This window comes from Lampris incognitus, chromosome 6 (genome assembly GCF_029633865.1).
Source record: "Lampris incognitus isolate fLamInc1 chromosome 6, fLamInc1.hap2, whole genome shotgun sequence".
Lineage (NCBI taxonomy): Eukaryota > Metazoa > Chordata > Actinopteri > Lampriformes > Lampridae > Lampris > Lampris incognitus.
The window spans coordinates 41,256,154-41,279,318 of NC_079216.1; positions in this window are offsets into that span (position 1 = coordinate 41,256,154).

Sequence of the window (23,165 nt, forward strand, 5' to 3'; positions counted from 1 at the left end):
ACCCTGTTTTCAGCATGTTCTTATGCAATGCTTCATCCATCCCACAGTTTTTAATAGTTTTGATGCACTGAAGGCAAAGGTGTGACAGTATCACAGCAATTATTTGACCCGTCAGTGCTAAAGCTACCACATTATTGTATGCTAACTATAGTTAATCTGTTCCCAGATTGCAAAATTGCTGTGGCCCAGACCCGTCCCACACACCGCGTTGAATGATGGCACTTAGGCTGTCCTATCCTCTTTTCCACATATGTCCCAGAACCAAGCCAAAGGTGGCCCATATTTGTTTTGTGATATTTGGGCAATATTCACAATTTAACACACGGGCCACTTCAGGGTCACCTCCAGATTACATGATGCTGAGAGGACAGCATCTTTGCCAAAAAAGGCCCACATTTGACTTGGCGTATTTGGGCCATATTTGCTATCATACATGTGGGCCACTTCAGGCTCACATCCATTTTGTCAGGGCCAGAAGAAGGCCATCAGTGCCGCATAACTGCCTGAAGTGGCCCACATCCGGATGCTATCTGGGTTATAAACAGACATTTTCTGCCTAGACTGATGGTTTCTGCTGCTGTCATTCATACAGTCAATGACTAATCCTGTTACGGGTTGTGCAGGAGGACCCAGGCGACTACTCGGGAGGCAGAGGGCTCTTTAGTAACGTTTATTGAAAAGCAGCAAAGTAAAGAGAGAAAATAATAAGGGAGAGAGAAATGCAGGATGTATGTGGTGCTCAGGTCGTTTTGTTTGAGGGGTGTGTGAATATGCTATGTGTGGTGACAGGTGGTAAGGTGTTAGTGTAAATTATACTGTGTTAGTGTGTGTAATATGTGTGTGTAATATGTGAATGGAGTGTTGGGTGCTGTGTAAGTGTGCGTGCACCAGCAAAAGTACCAAGTCCGTAGGCAAAGGGGAATCGAGGAGTAGTCCGAGTTCAAAAGCCAAAGTATTAGTCCGAGGAGGTTGGTTGGCAGGCGAGCTGGCTCTGCGCAACAAGTCATAGGAATGCTATGGGGAGATCTGGCAATGAGTTGAGTGAAGACCAGGTTCTTGTAGGGGTTGAAGTGATTGCAGATGGGGAACAGCTGAGATGATTGTAGATGGGGCATAGCTGAGGGAATGAGTGACTGGGAAAATGCAGAGCCATGCTGCCAGTCTGCCAGCAAATAATAGTAAATAATAAAATAATATATATTATGTGAAAACTCACACATCTCTCTGTTGAGTTGTGTGTGTGTGTGTGTGTGTGTGTGTGTGTGTGTGTGTGTGTGCTCATGCGTGTGTGTATGTGATTCATAAGTGTGTTACTGTGTATGAGTGGTGTCAGATATGTGTTTGGAAATTCAGATTTCACCAGAAATGTAAAACACTTTGAGTGGCTGTTGCAGCTAGAAAAGCACTATAGAAAATGCAACTTGATTGATTGACTTTGTCTTGTAGCCCCTCAGCAGCAACCACTAGTCCAGTTTGCTGCTAACAGTGACAGTGAAGAGCCAGTACCAAGCACCAGTCTTGAGCCCATAACTCCAGAGTGGGCAAGTAGGATTGCTCATTGAGTGAATATTATGAGAGTGAGAATTAATATTATGAAGAGTGTGGTATAGATCTGCTCTATATGAAAAATGCCCAGAGATAACTTTATGATTTGGCACTACATTAATAAAACTGAATTGACTTGATCAGAAAGCTTTGTAAAAAGGGGAGATTTGTGCTGAAAAGTATGGCAATTTTTAAATTTTGATTTAGTGTCAGAAGCAGAGAAAGCACCTAGTAGTGTGCAAGGGATTGTTGCTGTCACTGTGGAAGGCACAGGTGAGCTGTTGTACCACAGTGTGTGAACAATCAAACATGATCAGATTATTTCCAATATGACCACTTTCTATGGCCAAATGTTACTAGTGACCCATTATGCTTGTCATCATTAAAAGTGGAATAGTAAATATACAAAGCCCACAATTGAAAGGGAATAGGATGAACGTAATATGAAATAAGCCTGCATATTTTGCTATTGTAAAAATCTTAATTGTTTTGGTCAAAACATGTTTTTCATGTCAAATTTGCTAAAGCCTTACAGATTGCTTTTTATCGTGATTAAATACAGGTACAATTGAGTCTCATAGGGCTACTGAAGGAAGTGTGGAAGGGAGAGCAGAGTCTACTCAGGGACTGATTATAGAGGCAACAGCTCAGCAGCAGAACCCTGAACCACAAGCTAGGACCAAAACAGATGAAGATAAGTCTCTTGATATTTTTGATTACTTGGCGTGCCCTCAGTCACAGGATATAGATACATTTTTTCTTATCATCCTCAACAAACCCCAAATGTTCCTATATCAAAAGTTTTCAATAGCAAAGATGGAACCAACCGCAAGTGGCTGACTTACTGTGAAAAAAAGAAAAATCTCTGTACTGTTATGTCTGGCATTTGCACCTTTGGTTAGTGGTGACCCTTTCATAAAGGGAGGCATGAATGACTGGAAACACATTCACCAAAGGATAGTGGAACATGAAAAACGTAAGACACACAGAGATAGTGCAGATGCTTACTTTCTGAATGTACAAAAGGCAGATGTGAAAAGCCTGTTGACTGGCAATCAAATGTTATTACGTGCTGAGCAAGTGAAAAAGAAATGTCAGGTGATGGGGTGCATAGTTGATGTTATTAAAGTTATAGGCGAATGTGGCCTTAGCTACAGGGGAGATAAAGAAGAGGCAGGTTATAGCTTAGAAAACATTGCTGTTAATCATGGCAACGTCCTAGAGTTGATTCTACTCTTGAGTAGATAAGACATTTGCCCCCAACAGCATGTAAACACTTGCATAGAAAATAGCAAGAAGCAGCATGAAACTGGTGCAAAAAGCAGAGGCTGTCTAGTTACCCTGCTGTCAAAAGAAACATTCAATAAAGTTTTGGATGTCATCAGCCAACTGATAAAGGCGACTATAGCAGAAGAAGTTAGACAAGCTGGCATGTTTCAGTCCAAATTGACACAACACAAGATATCATCTCCAAAGACCAGTGTTCCATCATATTAAGATATGTAACAGATGTCATTTATGAAAGACTGGTTGCTATGGTGGACTTTGAGTCATCTACAGAGCGATTTTGCAGAGCTCCTGAAAAAAGTGCTACTGAAGCTTAATATCGACATTGGCACATGTGTGGGCAACTCAACAGATGGTGCAGCTAATATGCAGGGACAGTATCAGGGGTTTTCTACACTCCTCTCCAAGCTGTCTCCCAATCAGATTCATATGGTGTTATGCACATCTTTTGAATCTTGTACTGTCAGACACAACAGGCAGTGTTGTGGAAAGTGCATCCCTCTTTTCACTGCTTAATGATATAGCAGTTTTCTTAAGAGAGTCACACAAGTGCATGCAGAAGTGGGAAGAGATGAGTCAGGACAAGCATCACAGACAACTGTGCCCAATAGGGTCAACTAGGTGGTGGGCTAAGGATCAAGCACTAAGTAAAGTGTTTGGGTGCTTCGGGAATCCTCTGGGAGCCTTGTTTTTTGAAGTACTTATGACTTTAACACCATTGTAGATGACAGTACACAAAAGCCAACTGTGAGGGCCAAGGCAAAGGGATTCATAGAAGGCTTTTTAAAGTATGAGACAGTGCTCACTGCTCAAATATTCCTTTGCGTTTTTGAGCATACATTCCCCCTTTCAAAATACTTACAGACAAGGGGAATGGCTATCATCACAGCTCAGCGTCTGGTTGAGGGGACAGAGGAGGGTCTCAGGAAGTGTGCTAGGGACTTTGAAGGAGTTAAGTGTGCAGCTGATGAGTTTGTGAAGTGGGCTGATGGAAGGCTGCAAGAGGAGGAAGGTTGTGAGCTGGTAGTACAGACTGCCCTTCCTGAGAGAAGGGTCAGAAAAAATAAATAAAAATGCCAGGAGAGCTTGCAGAAGATGAGCAGCTAGCATCAACTGATACTAACTTCAAGGTCAAAGTACACAATGACACTGTAGAGATAGTGACAGAGAGTAGGAGGTTTTCTGCTAATGCAAAACTTTGCTCGGTTTTTGCCAGTCTAGACCCTAGAAACTTTGCGCATGTGAGGGAAAATGGACTCCCCAGCTCAGCTCTGGAAGAAATTAGCAAATGTGTGCTTAACCTTGACAATAGAGCTACAGTTGGCACATTATGTGGTGAACTGTACAGCCTTGCATTTCAGTGGGACAGACTAAAGATGTCCCCTCTGGAGGGTTACACTGTCAGGACAGCTAGTGAAATGCCACAAGGAAGTAAGGAGGATCCTTCCATGGAACAGCAAGATGTCGAACTAGAGAGCAAAACTTGTTCTTCCTGTAAAAACTGTGTCATTTGTGTTCATCTTATCCTCTCTCAGTACAATCTTCTAACTGATGCCTACCATGTGATTGGGCTGGCCTACAAGTTGCTATTAACACTGTCCATCACACAAGTAGCCTGTGAGAGAAGCTTCTCAACAGTGAAATTCATTAAAAACAGACCCGGGAGCACTTTAACCCAGAAGAACCTGGAGGCATTCATGCTCATGTGCACTGAGAAAGAAATGCTCATGTCTTTGGATGATGATACTGTAATAAACAAAGTTGCAGAGACCAGTGCACTGCTCAGGCGTTTATTAATGTTTTAGGGTTGGCCATGTTTCATTGAAGCTACACTTATGCAGAGGAAAAAGAGATGATGGCATCATTAGAAAGTTAAACTGTGAATAACAAACTTGCAGAGAACAGTGCAATACTTATTTTATTCTTTATTCATGTTTAAGGGTTGGATATCTGTGAACACTTATTTGTACAGAATTTAGTTTCGGATATTGTTGAAAAGGACAATGTGTTGTAAAGGATAAGGTTGGAGATATGCACTACAACTCGTGTTATAATAAATCTAAGTTGTGAAGCAACATTTATTTGCACTGAATTGGAAATGATAATATTTTAGAAAAACTCACTGAAATACAAGGCTGTAGAGCACAGTGCGCTATTGCAGACTTACATACTAAGGTTATAACTATATTTAATATAATAGGTTGTGAACTAAAGTGGGCTGGTCTGAGGCATGAAACTCCAGGGCTGAAAATGAGTCCCACTCCGGACCTGTGGTGGGCCACCAGAACCGTTGCTGGGTGAAGGCCAGGATGCATGCCATGGTGGCAGGCGTACCGACTGGAATGGCCCCATTGGAGGACCAGGGACTGAACCCTGTCCAGAATGAAGAGACGATGTGGGGATCCGTTTCCTGGATCGGGCTGAGTACGTTGGGCCCGCTTCACCACAATCTCAATGCCCATGGTGACCACCCCCACCACCTGAGCCACAGGGATGATGGTATCCAGAGCCTCAGTGGTCCCTTTAACTGGGAACAAGAGGGAGTGGGAGTCCGCCTGGGCATTACGGGAACCCGTAGGTAGGTGAGGGTGTATAAATGACTCAGGAACTGGACCCAGCATGCTTGGCAGTCATTGAGTCGTTTAGCCGACCTGATGTATGTCAGGTTCTTGTGGTCAGACCAAATGATGAAGGGGTGCTTGGCACCCTCCAGCCAGTGGCGCCACTCCTCCAAGGCAGCCATGACAGCCAGCAGCTCCCTGTTGCCGATGTCATAGTTGGCCTCAGCAGGGAGGTAGAGGCAAGAGAGGAACACACAGGAGTGGAGCTTCTGATCCTCTGCAGACTGCAGGGACAGGGCGGCCTCGATGCCTGTTTCAGAGGCGTCCACCTCCACAATGAAATGCCTGGCAGGGTCAGGGTGAAGGAGGATCGGGCCGTGGTGAACCGTTGCTTGAGGGCGGCGAAGACATGGTCGGCGGCAGAGGACCAGCGGAAAGGGCAGAGAGTGGAGTTGAGCTGGGTGAGTGGAGCAGTGACCTGGCTGTAGTTCTGGATGAACTGCTGATAGAAATTGGCGAAGCTGAGGAAGCTCTGGAGCTGCTTCCGTGTGGTCAGCTGGGGCCAGTCCACAATGGCCTGGATCTTGCGGCGGGCAGGTCTGGTGGCTCCAACCTCCACGACCAGGCCAAGAAACTCCACTGAAGAGGCATGAAAGATGCACTTCTCTGCCTTCATGAAGAGCCGGTTCTCCAGGAGGCGTTGGACAGGCGTCGTTCATGAGTACCTGGAAGACCCCTGGGAAATTGCTGAGGCGGAAGGGCATAACCAGGTACTTGTAATGGCCTCGGGGTGTCTTGAACGCTGTCTTCCACTCATCACTCTCCTGAATACGAACAAGGTGATAGGCGCTCCGGAGGTCCAACTTGGTAAAGATGGTGGCCCCCATGAGGGATTTGAAGTTGGAGCTCATGAGAGGGAGTGGGTATTTTTTCTTTACGGTGATGTTATTGAGTTGTCTGTAATCAATACAGGGCCGGAGCTCTCCACTCTTCTTAACAAAGAAAAAACCCGCTGCCACCGGGGAAGAAGGGGGCCGGATGAGCCCCTCGGCCAGACACTCACCGATGTAGGCCTCCATGGCCGACTTCTCAGGAAGGGAGAGGTTGTAGAGATGACCCAGGAATGAGCTCGATCGTGCAGTTGTAGGGACGGTGAGGAGGAAGGGTATGGGCGCGCTCCTTGTTGAATACCTCACCAAGGTCGTGGTAGATGGGGGGCACCGAGGAGAGGTCAAGAGGAGAGGGACTAGGGGAAATGACCTGCAAGGGAGTTCGGGCTGCCCGGAGGCAGATGGCATGACGTGAGACACTCCAGCCAAGGATGCATCTGGAGGCCCAGGACATATGGGGGTCGTGGAGTTTCAGCCAGGGTCATCCCAGGATGAGAGGTGCATCGGGGGTAAGGATAATGAAGAAACAGATCTCCTCCACATGGTTCCCAAAGATGGGCAGAGTGAGGGGCAGAATGTGATGAGTGATGGAACCCATGGGATGGCCGTCCAGGGCAAAAGAAGTGATTGCTTTATCCAGAGGGACAAGGTGAAGAGCTGCTTTGTGGGCAAAGGCCTTGTCGATAAAACTCTCATCGGCCCCAGAGTCGATGAAAGCTCCGACCGAGAGAGTACGCCCCTGCCAGGCGAGAGTGGAGTCACACCTGGCTCAGCGGGTATCCCGTTGACTGATGAGCCTAGTCTTTTGGGGGTCCTTAGGCAGATAGGACAGGTCTCCAGCAGATGTCCCTTAAGTCCACAGTACATACATAAACCCCTAGATCTCCGGTGTTCCCTTTCTGCCGCACAGAGGCGGGTCCGGCTGACCTGCATGGGTTCCTCCTCCAACCCAACAGTAGCAGGGGGAGACTGGGGGGCTTGCCGAAGCGCAGTGGAAGTGGTCCCGGATGGTGAAGACCTTGTGGCTCTCTCCCTGCGACGTTTGCGGAGACGATTGTCTATGGCGATGGAGAGCGAGATTAGATGGTTGAGGTCACGGGGTGCATCATGAGGTACCAGCACATCCTTAAGAACCTCGCTTAGCACATTGTGGAACATTGCCTGGAGTGCCTTGTTGGTCCACCCACTTTGCGTAGCGAGGGTCCTGAATTCCACAGCGAACTCTGCCACACTGCATGCGCCCTGTCGGAGTGTGAGGAGACGTTTGGCGGCCTCCTTGCCGCAGACGGGGTGAACGATGAGGGCACAGCGCACTGGGTCCTCTTGTTGTCCTACGGGTTGACTCTCCAAGTGGGCTGGGTCCATCTTGGCCAGATCTTCTGTTATGGGTTGTGCGGGAGGACCCAGACGACTACTCTGGAGATGGAGGGCCCTTTATTAATGTTTAGTGAGAAGTAGCAAAGTAAAGAGAGAAATGCGGGATGTGTATGGTGCTCAGGTCATTTTGTTTTTTGCGGTGTGTGAATATGCTATGTGTAGTGACAGGCGGTAATGTGTCTAGCTATGTGTTAGTGTAAATTATCCTAAGTGTGTGTAATATGTGAAAGGAGCGTTGGGTGTTATGTAAGTGTGCATGCAACAGCAAAAGTACCAAGTCCGTAGGCAAAGGGGAGTCGAGGAGTAGTCCGAGTTCAAAAGCCAAAGTATTAGTCCGAGGAGGTTGGTTGGCAGGCGAGTCGGCTCTGCGCACCAGGTCATAGGATATGGGAAGGGCTGGCAATGAGTTCTTCTTCTTCTTGGTGTTTATTGGCGGTTGGCAAACAACAAAATGGTGTATCACCGCCACCAGCTGGTATGGTGTGTGGATCAGAATGTCTATTATTTATGCTACCCCCCCCCCAAAAAAAACATCATCCATCCATTATCTTAACCGCTTATCCTGCTCTCAGGGTCGTGGGGATGCTGGAGCCTAGTCCAGAAACTGAAACAACATTTTATAACACTCAGCTGAGTTCTTCTGTAGAATATCTACTAAATCAAATTGTATTTTTAGTTTTTTGAGATTTTGAGTCATACGCATTCTTTCTGCCTCATATTTCTGACAATATATCATAACATGCTCTAATGTTTCTTCTTGCCCACAGTAGTCACATCTGCCTGTATTGCGTTTGCCTATTTTGAAAAGTGTACTGTTTAGTCCAGTGTCCAAATCTGAGTCTTGAAATTATTTCTCATCTCTCCTGTTCCTTCCTGCACACCGCAATTTCTCCCACTTTCCTTTGAACACTGTAAAACCATCATCCTTTCCTCTCTTCCTCCCATTGCTTTTGTCACGTTTCCTTCAATCTATGCTTAATAATGCCCTTTATTTCTGTCTTGCTTAAAGTAACTACCAAATCAATGTGATTATGCTTTGTAGCCTTCTTTGCAGCCTTATCTGCTACTTCATTTCCCTCAATGCCAATATGTGCCAGTGCCCATAAAAATTATACTGTAAGACACATCATTTGAGTTCTATATAATGTTTGTTGTACCTCAATTAAAATATCTGGTCTGCTTTCTGAATGATTGTAAACTGGCTAGCAATGAACTTGAGTCTGAACAAATAATTGTTTGCAATGGTCTTGTTTCCTCTATCCACTGCACTGCTAACAATATTGCAAGCATTTCTGCTGTGTATACTGATATTTCCTCATTGATCCTTTTCCCTACTTTAATATGAAATTCTGGAACAAAAAAATGCTACTCCCACTTTATTTACTTAACTCTTTGATGCATCCATATAAATCTGGACATAACTGTGGTGATTATCAATATAAGCCTGTATGGTATGTGAATTATAATTAAACTCTATCTTTATTCTTCTTTTCTAACAGTGTGAAATCTACGGTAGTATCTGGAAGTATCCAAGGTGGTATCGCTGGCAAAGGCCCTGTTAGACTAATGTTTAATTGATCTACTTCAAGTTCTGTTGCTTTCTGTGTCATTGTCCATCCAACGGTTTTCGTTCCCCTCCCCTCCTTTTCCCAACAAGGGATTAAAGTGTTTACTGTTGGATGATCCTGACTATGGCCCTGTAAATTAACCCAGTAGTTCGAGGATAGCTGTATTCTTCTCATTTCTAGTGGCATGTCTCCCATTTACACCTGTAATGCTGCTGTTGGGATTGTTTTAAATGCACCTGTGCATAATCTCAAAGCCTGATACCTCATCTTATTTCTTTGGAGAGCAGTGTTTGCTGCTGACCCATACACCACACAACCATAATCTAATACTGACCGAATTAAACCACTGTATATGGCCTTCAAAGCAGTTCTGTCTGCCCCCCATTCACCTCCAACTAAACACCTGATTACATTTAGTACCTTCTTACATTTGTCCACTATTTTCTGAATATGTATAAGCCATGTAAGTCTTTCATCAAACCATATCCCTTAAAACTTAGTGTTTCACTCTTTCCAATTCTTGATTATATAATTTTAGTTTTATTTCATTATCAACTCTCTGGCAATGAGTTGAGTGAAGACCAGGTTCTTGTAGGGGTTGAAGTGATTGCAGGTAGGGAACAGCCAAGATGATTGTACATGGGGCACAGCTGAGGGAATGAGTGACCGGGGAAATGCAGAGCCGTGCTGCCAGTCTGCCAGCAGATGGGATCAGAGGCGCCGTAGGGCGCGCTGTGCCCGTTGGGAGGTGCTGGGGACCTCAGGGTCTGAGTCAGGTGATGGTGAACGTGAACGCACCCCAGCTCTGGTGGTGAGGAGTGGAAACTCAGGCGAATGCCGAGCGCCGTGGAGGCCCAAAGGGAATGGATGAGGTAGGTTGCGGGGGTTGTGAAGGTGAAACCTTATCAAATCCCTTAGCCAGTGTTATGGTTACACCACTGAAGAATGCTAACCGCGGTACTTGCAAACGTAAAACAGCTTGGCAGTAAACAATATGGATCCTTCCTGTGTCTTGATGCATGCTCAATAATCCAGGTAAGAAAATCAAAGAAGGTTGAATCAGTTCATCTGGATACAACGTTTGTATCCAGATGTATCTGTATCCTGGTGCATTTGTATCCGGATGAACTGATTCAACCTTCTTTGAGCCTTCCTGTGGGTTCATGATTTTAGAGATTTGTTACCATGGTGGAAGGTGCAACTAAACCACAGTGGTAATGACGAGGTAAGTCCTAGACAACATGATCTTGTTTGAATTATATGCTTTCAACTCTCCTATGCTATTAAAAGCAAACCTTTACTCACATGTAAATCAGCATGAATACATTGTTTTCACATTCAGATTTGACAAGTGGGGTTTTGGAAAAGTTCAATGAAAAAGCTTTTCGCAGCATATTGACAACTGGAACATGTGGGTCTATCCTTGACATACTGCTTGTCAAATTTCTTCGACTTAACTTCTCATTTGCAGCCTGCAGGCCAGTTTAGGATAGAGGTAGGAGTAATTTTTTAGGCATATTTATATCATTACCTGGTATCTTAAAATGCTTCCGTTTGGTTGTTTGTTTTTGTTAAAAGGCCAGTTTGAGGGCATTGAGCACAAAGTGCAATTGGCCACTGTTGTGCTTGGATGGGAATTACTGATGTTTCAGCCTGTTAAACAAACTGGAAAGACATACAAAAAAGTGAAGAAGTTCACTTTGTTACGACTCTCGAATGAAGACCAGAGACCAGTGTAGCGAAACCCAAAGGCAGATGGACACGGAGCACTGAGAAACCCGAAGGCAATTTTAATGCAGGATAAAATAAACTGCCATAAAATAATAACAGGGGAATCTTAAGGTGGGGGGGGGGGTGAATGTATGGTGCGAATAGCGGGGTCTGTTTGTGAGATGTGTGCTATACTACGTGTGTGTAATAAAAGCTGGTGTCTAACTTGCAAAATCTTACCTACGTGTAATAATGGAAATATGTTTTTTTTTGGGGGGGGGGGGGTCTTGTGACGACGTGCGTGCGCTTGGCTACCAAAGTCCAAATCCGTTGAGCGAGGAAGTCCGAGTCCGTGATACAGGAAGTCAAATCCGAAGGGATGGGTCCAGGGAGAGAGAGGCGGAAGGAGATCGCTGGAGGGGGTCCGCGGAAACGTGATTGTCGCTGGGGACGAGGAGCGAGGGAGACGCGGGGAGCCGTGGAAGTCGCGGAGGGAGGGTCTTGAGGGGGGGGCAGCGACATGAAAAACAGGAGTTAGACACTGGGATTAACAAAACAACAGCGTGGGAAACGACGCGGGAAAAGGGTTACTATGAATCACTGGAATATGCTTGTCAGAGCTTTTACCGCAAGGTTCAGTACGTCGAAGCACAGAGAGGCGTTCTGGGAGGCTTCTTGTAGATGGCTGCCTGATTGCCGCAGGTGTGCCTGATGGATGATGGCAAACACCTGGTGCGGCGCAGCGCTCGTCTCCTCAGAGCGCGAACCGAGCGCTCGGATGTTCCCGGCGCGTCCGAGCTGGAGGAGTGGCTCGAACGTGCCGGGGAGACAGCTCGGGGCGGTGAAACCACAACCCACTTTTTTGAAACCAGACCTCATTAAAATATTGTCCGGCATCATTTACAATCAGGCAGATAAAGAGTTCACCAATCACTTCAGTACTGGGAACCTGAATGTCTGACTTTCTGTCAGTTTGGAGGAATCCGACGACGACTTTATAATCCAGTGTCTTTATTTCAACGGTGACGGTTACAATCATACAATAGCTAGCTCCGCAGTAGTGACCCGTCTGAGTGCTAAACATAGACTGACGATTATGTGGTTCCCCTGCGTCCTTATGCGTCAGATGGACCAATCAGCTTGCAGCTAACTTAACAGCCAATAGGAGTGCTTGTATCACATCCTTATAGCCAAACGGGCTATTATATTCTAGAGAATATTACATCGCCCTTCTTAAGAAATTGAAATCAAACATTAGACTCCCAACATTAGTAGCACATGTCCTATATCAAACATATGAACAATCCGGACGAAAGAAAACACATTTCATAGTAATCACTGATAAAGTCAATACTCTTAATAAAACAGGTAATATCATTCATTCAATATTACTGTATGCATATTAAACTACGGTAAGTAATCAAACACTTAAGAGGTAATACAAATCACAAGAACATTTACAATATTTTTTTTTTTAGATAAGGGCAGCGATCCGCCTACACCCTTGTACATTACAGGTCCAGAACCTCTCTGGGCTTCACTGCTCGTCCATACCTTGTCTGGTAGGGGACAGTCTCTGAGGCTGTCTCAGCCGCTGCATGTGAGACGTGTGGTGTGTTGTGAATTGTGAGTTGACCATATTTCTCGTCAGTGCCTGTGTTGGTGTGAGTGTCAGTGTGTGTTTCTTTTGTGTCCAGGAGGTGACGTCTGTTTCGTCTGTACTCCTGTCCTTCAGCTGTGTGGATGTGGTAGGATCTGTTGGTATCCACTGGCTGGATGACAACTGCTGGTTTCCAACAGCCGTGCTCCTGGAGTCTGATGTGTTGTCCTTCGTGCAGCTGTGACATCGGCTTCGCTGACCTGTTGTAGTACCTTTTCTGCTGCAGCTGACGTTGGACTATCCTGGCGTGCGTGTCTCTGTGACTGACGACCTTGGGCTGAAGCTGCTGGTGTGTGTTGGGTAGAATTGAGCGTAGACGACGACTCATGAGCAGCTGGGCTGGTGATCTGAAGCTGTCGACAGGTGTGTTCCGATACTCAAGCAGACTCAGGTAGGGGTCTCTCTGGTCAGCCTTGGCCTTTTCCATCAGCACCTTGGCGATCTGTACTGTTTTTTCGGCGAGGCTGTTGCTTTGGGGATAATGCGGACTGGTAGTCGTGTGGGTGAACTCCCAAGTCTTCGCGAAGGTCTCAAACTCCATACTTGAGTACTGAGGTCCATTATCCGAAATAACAGTCTCAGGTACGCCGTGTCTGGCGAAGGTTGCCTTCAGCTTGCGTATCACAGCTGAGGATGTTGTCCTGTGTAGCTTGTCGAGTTCGAAGTATCTGCTGTAATAGCCCACTGTGACGATGTAATTGTCATGATTCCAGGTGAACAAGTCAGTAGCCACTACTTGCCATGGCCTGTCCGGGATCTTGTGGCTGATCATGGGCTCTTTAGTGTTTGACGGTCTGGAGGTGAGACAGGTGGGGCACTGTCCAACCATCTCCTCGATCTGCTTGTTCATCCCAGGCCAGAACACTATGTCACGGGCTCTCTGCTTGCATTTCTCCATGCCCCTGTGTCCTGTGTGTATCTGGGATAACATCTCTGCGCGGAGCGAGGTAGGTATGATGATTTTCTTGCCTTTAAACAAAATGTTCTTCATCTCTGACAGTTCATCTCGGTGGTTCCAGTATTTTGCAAATCTCTGAGGGCATCTTCTCCTCTCCTCAGGCCATCCTTCTCTGATTGTCTCTCTCAGCATTGTGAGCTGTGTGTCTGCGGCAGTCGCAGCTCTGATCTCTGTCAGTTTCGTGTCACTGACCGGCAGGCCACTGTACACTGTATGTACCTGCATGTCCATGCCTTCTCTGAGGCTGTCGTCTTGGTCTGTGAGCTACTTGCGGGACAGCGTGTCTGCCACGTGGATCTCCTTGCCTGGTCTGTGCACGATGGTGAAGTCATACCGCTGTAGCTGGATGATCATCCGCTGTAGTCTCGGAGGCGCTGCTGCGAGTGGTTTTCTCATAATGGACTCAAGCGGTTTGTGGTCACTCTCCACGATGACATGACGACCATAGATGTATTGGTGAAAACGCTTGCATCCGAACAGAATAGCATATAGCTCTTTCTCTATTTGTGCGTAATTGCCTTCATTGTCATTTAGCAATTTGGATGCATATTGTTATGTCTGCACACATCGACAGTGCTGCATTTGATTTGGCGCTGTTCTATTGTGCTGGGATCGATTGGTGATGCCTGCGGGCTCTGGGTTGTTTGATCGGGTCTGCCTGTGATGCTGTGTCAGTCTAAATAAAGAATGCAACGTAGCGGTTGTGTCGAGCGACAGCGCTGTGTCCTAACGTGATTTAAAAATACAATATTGGCGACGAGGATGGCTGATATCTCTCTCCCACCACCTGCCCCCTTCCTGGCATTACCTGGCGAGCCTCCGGTACCATGGACTCGCTGACTACATAGTTTTGAAAATTACATCGTCGTCTCAGGGCTCGACGACGTGAGCCAGGCTAGGAAGACGGCTCTGTTGCTACACTGCTTGGGAGCAGAGGGTCATCGTGTGCTCGGGACTCTGGGGAACGTCACAAACTTTGCCGAAGCTGTGGGATTTATGAGCACCCATTTCGCTGCTCCACAGAGTGCCCTCCTTCGGCGATTTATATTCCGTCAGCGACACCAACTGCCCGGTGAGTCTGTGCGGCACTATGTAGCTAATTTGCGAGGGCTAGCTAGCTCATGCAAGTTTGGCGCGCTTCAGGACGAGATGGTTCGCGACCAGCTAATCGAACACACCAACAACGCAAAGGTGCGTGAGACTCTCCTGCTGGAAAAAGACGATCTGCTGCTGTCCAGAGCAATTACCATCGCACTACAGGTTGAGGGAGCAGCTGAGTGTGCTGCTGTGCTAAATACACAGCAAGTGGCCACCTCCAGTCAAGCTGCCAACGACTCCTCCCTCTACTCACGGCTGCCCCTCGAGACGCAACCCAGCCAGAGCGAGGCGGGCGCCGACTCCACTTGGGACGTCTTGCAACTGCAACGACGGCGTTCTCGGCCCGGCCCTCAACAGTCCTGTGGTAACTGGATCTCGGTCTCATGTTTCAAGGGCTCAGAACTGTCCTGCCCGTGGCCAGACATGCCGTAGCTGCGGTAAGCAAAATCACTTTGCCAACGTCTGTCGATCTTCCCCGGCTGGGTCAGAGGGCCACACCCCCCAGTCTTCAACCGCCGAGCTCTGGGCCAGTGTCATTCAAATCATGCACAGTCAACATTAATGATGTGTGCATCCCCCTGCTGTTGGACACCGGTGCAGGTGTGTCTCTCCTGAATGTTGATACCTACAGTCAATTTTTCGGTTCACTGCCACTGTCCGCACCCTCAGCTGTCCTCTGTGGGTATGGTGACTCCAAAATCGATCTGGTTGGCTCTCTCCAAGTGACTGTCCGCTATGGAACCAAGCTGGTGCCCAACGCAGTTTTTCATGTGGCACGCCGTGGGGCCAACCTGATGGGCCTGGACCTGTTCTCCGCTCTGGGGTTCTCCCTCTTAGACACAAGGGGGGCAGCAATCCTGACTGTTGCCACACCTCGGCAGCAGAAGTGGCCATCATTGTTTATGGGGCTGGGCTGCCTCTCCGCCTTCGCCCATCAACCTCTCCTCAACCCTGCTGTGAAATATGTCATCCAACCACTGCGCCGCATCCCGTTGGCTCTCCGTGATGGGGTCTCCGCTGAGCTGCAACAACTGCTGGAAGCTGGCATCATTGAACCGGTGGACGCGTCACCTTGGGTCTCAAACCTCGTGGTGGCTAAGAAGAAGTCGGGGGGCCTGCGTGTCTGCGTCGATCTACGTGCAGTAAATAAGGCAGTGGTCCCTGATAAGTATCCACTGCCCACCTCAGAAGAACTCACTGCTCAATTCTATGGCTCTGAGGTGTTCTCCAAGCTCGACCTCAGACAGGGGTACTTACAGGTGCCCCTCCACCCCAGCAGCCGAAACCTCACAGCCTTTGTGACACATGCAGGAGTGTTTCGCTACACCAGGATGCCTTTCGGTCTCAGCTCCGCCCCTAGCTGCTTCCAGAAAATCATGGTCTCCGTGCTGGCTGGCATACTGGGCTTGGCCATTTATCTGGACGATATAGTGGTACACGGGCCCACCAGTGAAATCCATGACAAGCGCCTCAACATGGTCATCGCAGCCCTGTCCAAGCACAAGCTAACTCTCAATGCTGAGAAATGTGTCCTCTCTGTGCCAGCCATCGAGTTCGTGGGGTTCCGGCTGTCAGCAAGCGGTGTAACTCCACTACAATCCAACGTGGACGCCATTCAGGCCATCCCTGAGCCCAGCTCGGCCGCCCAGGTCGCCTCCTTCCTGGGTATGACAAGTTACTACCTGAGGTTTCTTCCCCAGTACTCTGCGACTACAGCCCCCCTGCGCCAGCTGCTGCGTAAGGACGAGCCATGGGTGTGGTCAAAGGCATGCAGTGACGCTGTGCGTGATCTCAAGACTCAACTGACTTCACCACCAGTGTTGGCTCACTTCGACATCTCCAGTTCCACCTTTGTGACCTGTGACGCATCAGCCACAGCGATAGGAGCTGTGATGTCTCAAACCCAGAACGGTGTGGAGAAGCCCATCTCCTTCGCCTCCCGTGCCCTCAGCCTGACCGAGCAGCGGTACTCCGTGGGTGAGCGTGAGGCGTTAGCCTGTATCTGGGCTTGTGAAAGGTGGCACCTCTACCTCTACGGCCGCTCCTTCACTCTCAGGACAGATCACCAGGCCCTGACAGCGCTGCTGTCCACATCTGGGACAGGCCACTAACCCCTGAGGCTGCACCGCTGGTCTGACCGCCTCCGCCAGTACAACTTCAGCCTGCAGTTCACCCCAGGCAGAGACAATGTTGTCGCCGACCTGCTCTCTTGCTCTGTCTCCACCCCAGCTCCACAGACGGACACTGACTGTGTGGAAAAGGACATTGTCCAAATGCTACACACACGCCTTCAGGCCACTGTCTCTCTGCAGAAGCTGAGGGCAGCCTCCGAACAGGACCCTGTCCTCTCCCAGCTCCGCACCTACATCCAGAACGGCTGGCCTCACAAGGTCCCAGAGGAGCTGGCTGCGTTCGCCCGAGTCAGACAGGAGCTCTCCTGCTGGAACGACACCTGCGTGGCACGTGGGTTTTGCACTGTAGGAATTATATTCCCTTCTCGAACAGCAAAGACCACAAAAACCGGATTATAAAACGAAGCTTCTTTATATGAAAATGGTTGCAGACATACATTCGACAAAGCTAATGGTAACGTTTTTCTTGCTAATCTCTGAGCGCACTGCTCTCGCACGAGTCTCGACTGTCAACCGAATCAACTTCCTGTTTACTTGTCGCTAAGCCTGCTGGGACTTTGAGTTTTACATTATGAAATACAGTAGGCTTTTCTAATATGAACTGTGCGATCTGAACATTCGATCTATTCTTTTTAACATCACAAATAATATTTCTGTAATTATGTATCACATATAGTAATCAATCATATCTCTAATCATGTATTCAATAGAATAATCAATCAATCAATCAAATAAACAATATAATTCACTTGTTTTCATGAACTAATTATTGAACTACTATTCAACTCAATCATGTGACCAAATAAGTCACAACATTCTCCCCCCCGATGACCTAGTAAGTTCATCTAAACCTCCAGACTATACAGTAACTGGATAGGTCTCCTCAACAAAGTCCCTGAAGTAGTGCGCACCATGCACGACCTGACCAGACCATCACGGCCTGGAAACAGTTCCTCGATTCTCTCCAGTTTCCAGGTTTGTCTGGGGGTGTTGTCTTCTCCAATCAGCACAACGTCACCCACTGTCAGAGGGGTGGGCGGCGGTGTGTTACAGCGGTGTGCGGACTTCATATCTAGTAGGTAGTCCCTTCGCCAGCTGTTCCAGAAGCTGGTAGTGAGTCTTTGTCGGTACTTCCATCTTCGAGTGATCTCCTCCCTCTTCGCATTAGGATGCTGTGTGTCGGTGGTGAATGGTTTGAAGTCTTTGATTTTACTGTCCTTGTGGAGGTCTTTTCCTTCTTTCAGTAGTTCGATCTCCTGATTGAAGCTCTGTTCTTGTGTTACTTTAATCCAGTATTTTTCTGCCTCGAAGAGCTCATCAGCAGTCGGTCCTCCTTGTGTCTTTGTTCTTGTACGAGCATTGGCTATAAACCTCTTCATCCAGGCAGTCACTCTGAATACTCTTCTCAGGTTGCTGTATTTTTCCAGCTCCAGCACGGGTTCAGTGAGCACTGTGTCGTTTGCTGTGAGCTGTACGGTGACCTGCTGACTGGACTTGAGTTCTGTGTTCACCTCTTCTGGAACCTGGCCCTCGTCAGTCTCCTGTAGCTGACCAGGTGACGTCAGAAAACCAGGCCTGCTCCACCATAGCTGGCTCTGTGTCAGGTTTCGAAAAGTCTGTCCGCGGGTCTGGAGGTCGGCTGGATTCATCTTCCCTGCGACGTGTTACCATGACTCCGGGTTGGTCAAGGACTGGATCTCGGTCACTCTGTTTGCGACAAACTGTTTCCACTTCTGAGCTGAGCTGCAGATCCAGTGCAGCGTTATCATGGAATCTGTCCACATTCTGACCTGTTTCTGTTCCATGTTCAGTGTGGTCATCAGGTGGCAGGCTAGTCTCGCTCCAATCACAGCTCCCATGAGCTCCAGGCGTGGCAGCGTCATCTTCTTGAGAGGGGCTACCCTGGATTTGGATGCGACCAAGCTTGAGGTAAGTTCTCCGTCTTGTGTTGTACCTTGCAGGTAAGCTACAGCGCTGTAAGCCTTTCCACTGGCGTCACAGAACACATGTAGTTTCACGATGTCGCTGTTCTGCGGATGCATGTCTATTCTGTACCACCGTGGAATGGTGAGCAGATGAAGCTGAGGTAGCTCTGAACACCACTGCTGCTGTTCTCGAGTCAGGTCCGGCGGTAGCTCCTCGTCCTGGGAGAGTCCTCTTTCCCACATTTCTTGAAAGATGCACTTGACTCTGACTGTGAAGAGAGTCAGGAACCCTAGCGGGTCACAGATGCGGGCAGACGACTGCAGAACACTCTTCGTATTCTCTTTTCGTTTCAGAATGTCCACCAGAGGCTGTGGGTCGAACGTGAAGTCATCAGTCTCTGGTCTCCATACCAAGCCCAACACCTTCAGCACGGCTGCGTGCTCCTCTGGCGCCATCGTGTGGCCAGTTTCGTTCTCCTCCCATTTCCTTTTCAGCTCAGGAGAATTGGTCATCCACTTGCAGAGTTCAATGCCTGCTGTGGACAGCATTTGCTTCGCGGTTGTTGTCACAGAGTAGGCCTCACCAACATTGTGTGAACTTGCAATAAAATCGTCTACATAAAGTGACTCACTCAATGTCTCTGCAACTTGGGGATGTTCCGTTTCATATTGTTTCAGGTGCTTCCTGATTGTGGCGGCGAATAAGAATGGGTTCGGGGGAAGCTCCGAACACCACTCGGGTCATCCTCAGCACTCGCGGCTCCGCATCCTCTTCTCCTTTTGGTGGCCCGGTAAGCCACAGGAATCTCACAGCGTCTCTGTCCTTCTCTGCTATGGAGATCTGTAGGAAAGCCTTCTTTATGTCAGCCATGTAGGCAATCCCATGTTGTCTGAACTTAATCAGGACGTCAAAGATGTCTGGGTTCAGATTGGGTCCGGTGAGTAGACAGTCATTTAGAGATGGACGGCCATCTTCATGGGAGGAAGCGTCAAACACTACTCGCAGTTTCGTCGTCGCCTTGTCCTCTCGGAGTACTGCATGGTGAGGTAAGTAGTATTTCACATTGTGTGTTGTGTCGTCCTTTGGCACGTCCTCCGCCATGTCCTGTTGTAAGTAGTCCTCCACTACTTCGTTGTACCTGCTGTACAATGTCACGTCCTTCTTTAGTCTTTTCTTCAGGCCTTCAAACCTTTTCTTGGCGATTCTGTAGTTGTCCTGGAGTTCTGTGCTTTCTTGTTTCCATGGCAACTCCACCTGGTATCGCCCCTGTTTGAAGGTTGTTGTTCTCTCGAACATCTGTAGAGCCTCTTCTTCTTCTGGGTTCTGTTGTTTCTTGCTTGTGATACCCAGAGACTCCATTTCCCAGAATGCCTTCAGCTGCGTGGAGGCAAGTGTGTCTTCATCTGTGTGGATGAACATGGATGTTGCCTCGGAGATGCTCGACATCGACACTGGTCCCTGGACAGACCATCCAAAGGTGCTCTCCAGAGCAACCAAAGTCTCCGTCAGTCTCTCCACTCGTCCCGATACTATTTGCCAGTAGTAATCTGCTCCTATGAGGATGGAGAGCTCAGGACCATCTTCATTTTCTGGGAAGTCTGCTAGTTTCAGTCCCTTTCTCTCCAGTTCCTGTTGGATATGATCTCCTGGAACCTTCATCACTGCTGAACACACCTGGGGTGTTTCGATGGCCTCAATTTCAATTTTCTGCTGGCTGTCCCAGACGTTCCTCAAGATGGCTTTCACTGTGTTGCGTTGTGACACGGTTGGGGCAGAGGAGCCAAACGTGTGAAGGGTTAGTGTCTCTTGTCTGATTACTGGTAACTTCAGGCTCTTCACCAGTGTCTCATGTATGAAGCTTCTCTGACTGCCCCCGTCTAGTAAGCAACGAGCTATCTTCTTGCCCCCTGGGCCTTCCACCCATGCTTTAGCTGTTTGCAGAAGCACAGTGTTCTGTCCATCTGGTTTCATCTTCACTGACTGAGGAATGACTGAGCAGGCAGAGGCTAGAGTGCCTCCAGAGGTAGCGGTGGGCTGCACCACTGCCCCCACATCTTCTTTCTTGCCCAGGCATACAGCAATGTGATGTCTTCTCCCACACGTTGCACATGACACATCCTTCTCCTTACAGTTCTTAGCGATGTGTTTCTGTCCCAAGCATACAAAGCATCTTCCCATTTTCTTTATCTTTTCTTTTCTTTCCGCAACGTTGTGGTCTGGGCACTGTTCTGATCTATGTTCTGCACTGTCACAGAATATACAGTTGTGTGTCTTCTGACTGGCTGTGTGCAGAGCAGCGGCGGACTGCATGCTGGGTCTCTTCACTTTGGCCTCGCTGGATGAGCATGCTTGCTTCCATGGCTTGCTCTCTGATTTCTGTGGGCTGGGCGTCGTTGACTTTGTCATCTGTAGTGCTCGTTCTCTGCTCTGAACCTCATTAGGAATGTCACTATTTCAGAGACCTTCCATTCATCATCCACTCCCCTCTGACGACTATAATCAAGAGCTACGTCATCTGGAATCATCTGTAGCAGGATTGGGCATAGCAGGCTTCCGTAGGTTTCTGACACTACACCCAGTGACTCCAAGCTCCTTATTTGAATGTTACATTCATCATATAGCTGTCTAATTGTATTCACGTCGGAGGATTTCTTCACAGGAGTTAGATTCAGGAGCTTTGACATGTGAGCGCTGATCACTAGATCTCTTCTTCCAAATCTGCTTTGTAGCAAGGTGACTGCGGCATTATAATTGTCATTTGTTAAAGTCAGTCCTGCTATTGCCTTTGCAGCCGGTCCTGTGAGGTAAGTTTTCAGGTAGGTAAACTTCTCTTGTTTGCAAAGTGCATCATTGTTGTGAATAGCAGTCTCATACTGGCTCCAGAACTCTTGCCACATGCTAACATCTCCATTGTATCTTTCAATGACCAGCCTCGGTAGTTTTACTGATTGTCTCTGTGAGGATCTCGCTGAGTCATTTGAGTTAGCATCACTCACCCGCTGTGGTCTTGCTGCTTGGTTCTGTTCTTCATTTTTTCTTATCATCCGTTGCGCGCGGCTTCTTGTCATGACCACGCGCTCCCTGTACTGTTCCGCAGTTTCAATCTCAGCCTCCAAGTCGTCCATCTTTGTTAGCTGTTCTATTCCTCTGTCCAGCTCGAACAAAATGTCTTCTTTAACGCCCATAGCATCCAATAAAATTGTCAAGTGATCAATGTCCGGGTCTTCTTTTACCAATTCCATGTCAATCTGGTTCAGAATTCTTGTAGCACCACCTCGTATGGTACAGCGCTTTCGTTTCATTCTTTCCATATCGCTCCGGAGTTCTTGGTCCGCCATTTCAGCAGCCTGAGCTGCGTTCTCGTCGGGGTTCTCAATGTCCATATCTCCCGGGTTTCGGCACCAAAAAATGTAGGAATTATATTCCCTTCTCGAACAGCAAAGACCACAAAAACCGGATTATAAAACGAAGCTTCTTTATATGAAAATGGTTGCAGACATACATTCGACAAAGCTAATGGTAACGTTTTTCTTGCTAATCTCTGAGCGCACTGCTCTCGCACGAGTCTCGACTGTCAACCGAATCAACTTCCTGTTTCCTTGTCGCTAAGCCTGCTGGGAGTTTGAGTTTTACATTACGAAATACAGTAGGCTTTTCTAATATGAACTGTGCGATCTGAACATTCGATCTATTCTTTTTAACATCACAAATAATATTTCTGTAATCATGTATCACATATAGTAATCAATCATATCTCTAATCATGTATTCAATAGAATAATCAATCAATCAATCAATCAAATAAACAATATAATTCACTTGTTTTCATGAACTAATTATTGAACTACTATTCAACTCAATCATGTGACAAATAAGTCACAACATGCACAGTGGTCCCAGCTGCTCTCCGTGCACATGTTTTGAATATGGCACATGAAGGCCACCTGGGCATTGTGAAACTGAAACAGCACTGCCGAGACCTGGTGTGGTGGCCGGGGATAGACAGAGATATTGAGAGTCTGGTGAAGGATTGTTCTGCCTGCCTTGTGAGTGGCAAGACTGGCCACCAGGCTCCCCCACCCCTGCAACCTCTTGCCTGGCCCTCTCAGCCCTGGGAACACCTGCAGTTGGACATTTGTGGTGAGATCCATGGAGTTCCCCACTACCAACGCTTCATGGTGGCCGCCTACGATCTACACTCAAAATGGCCTGAACTCACCACTTCCGGCACTGTGACCTCACAGATCATCATCGACTTCCTGGACTCTCTTTTCTCTCGCTGGGGCCTCCCAACGACCATCACCACTGACAACAGCCCTCAGCTGGTCTCTGCTGAGTTCACTGCTTATCTCGAAAGCAAGGGCATCCGTCATATACGCACTGCGTACTACCACCCCCAGGCCAATGGCGGCGTTGAACGTTTTCACCAGTCACTGAAGAACGGCCTCAGAGCA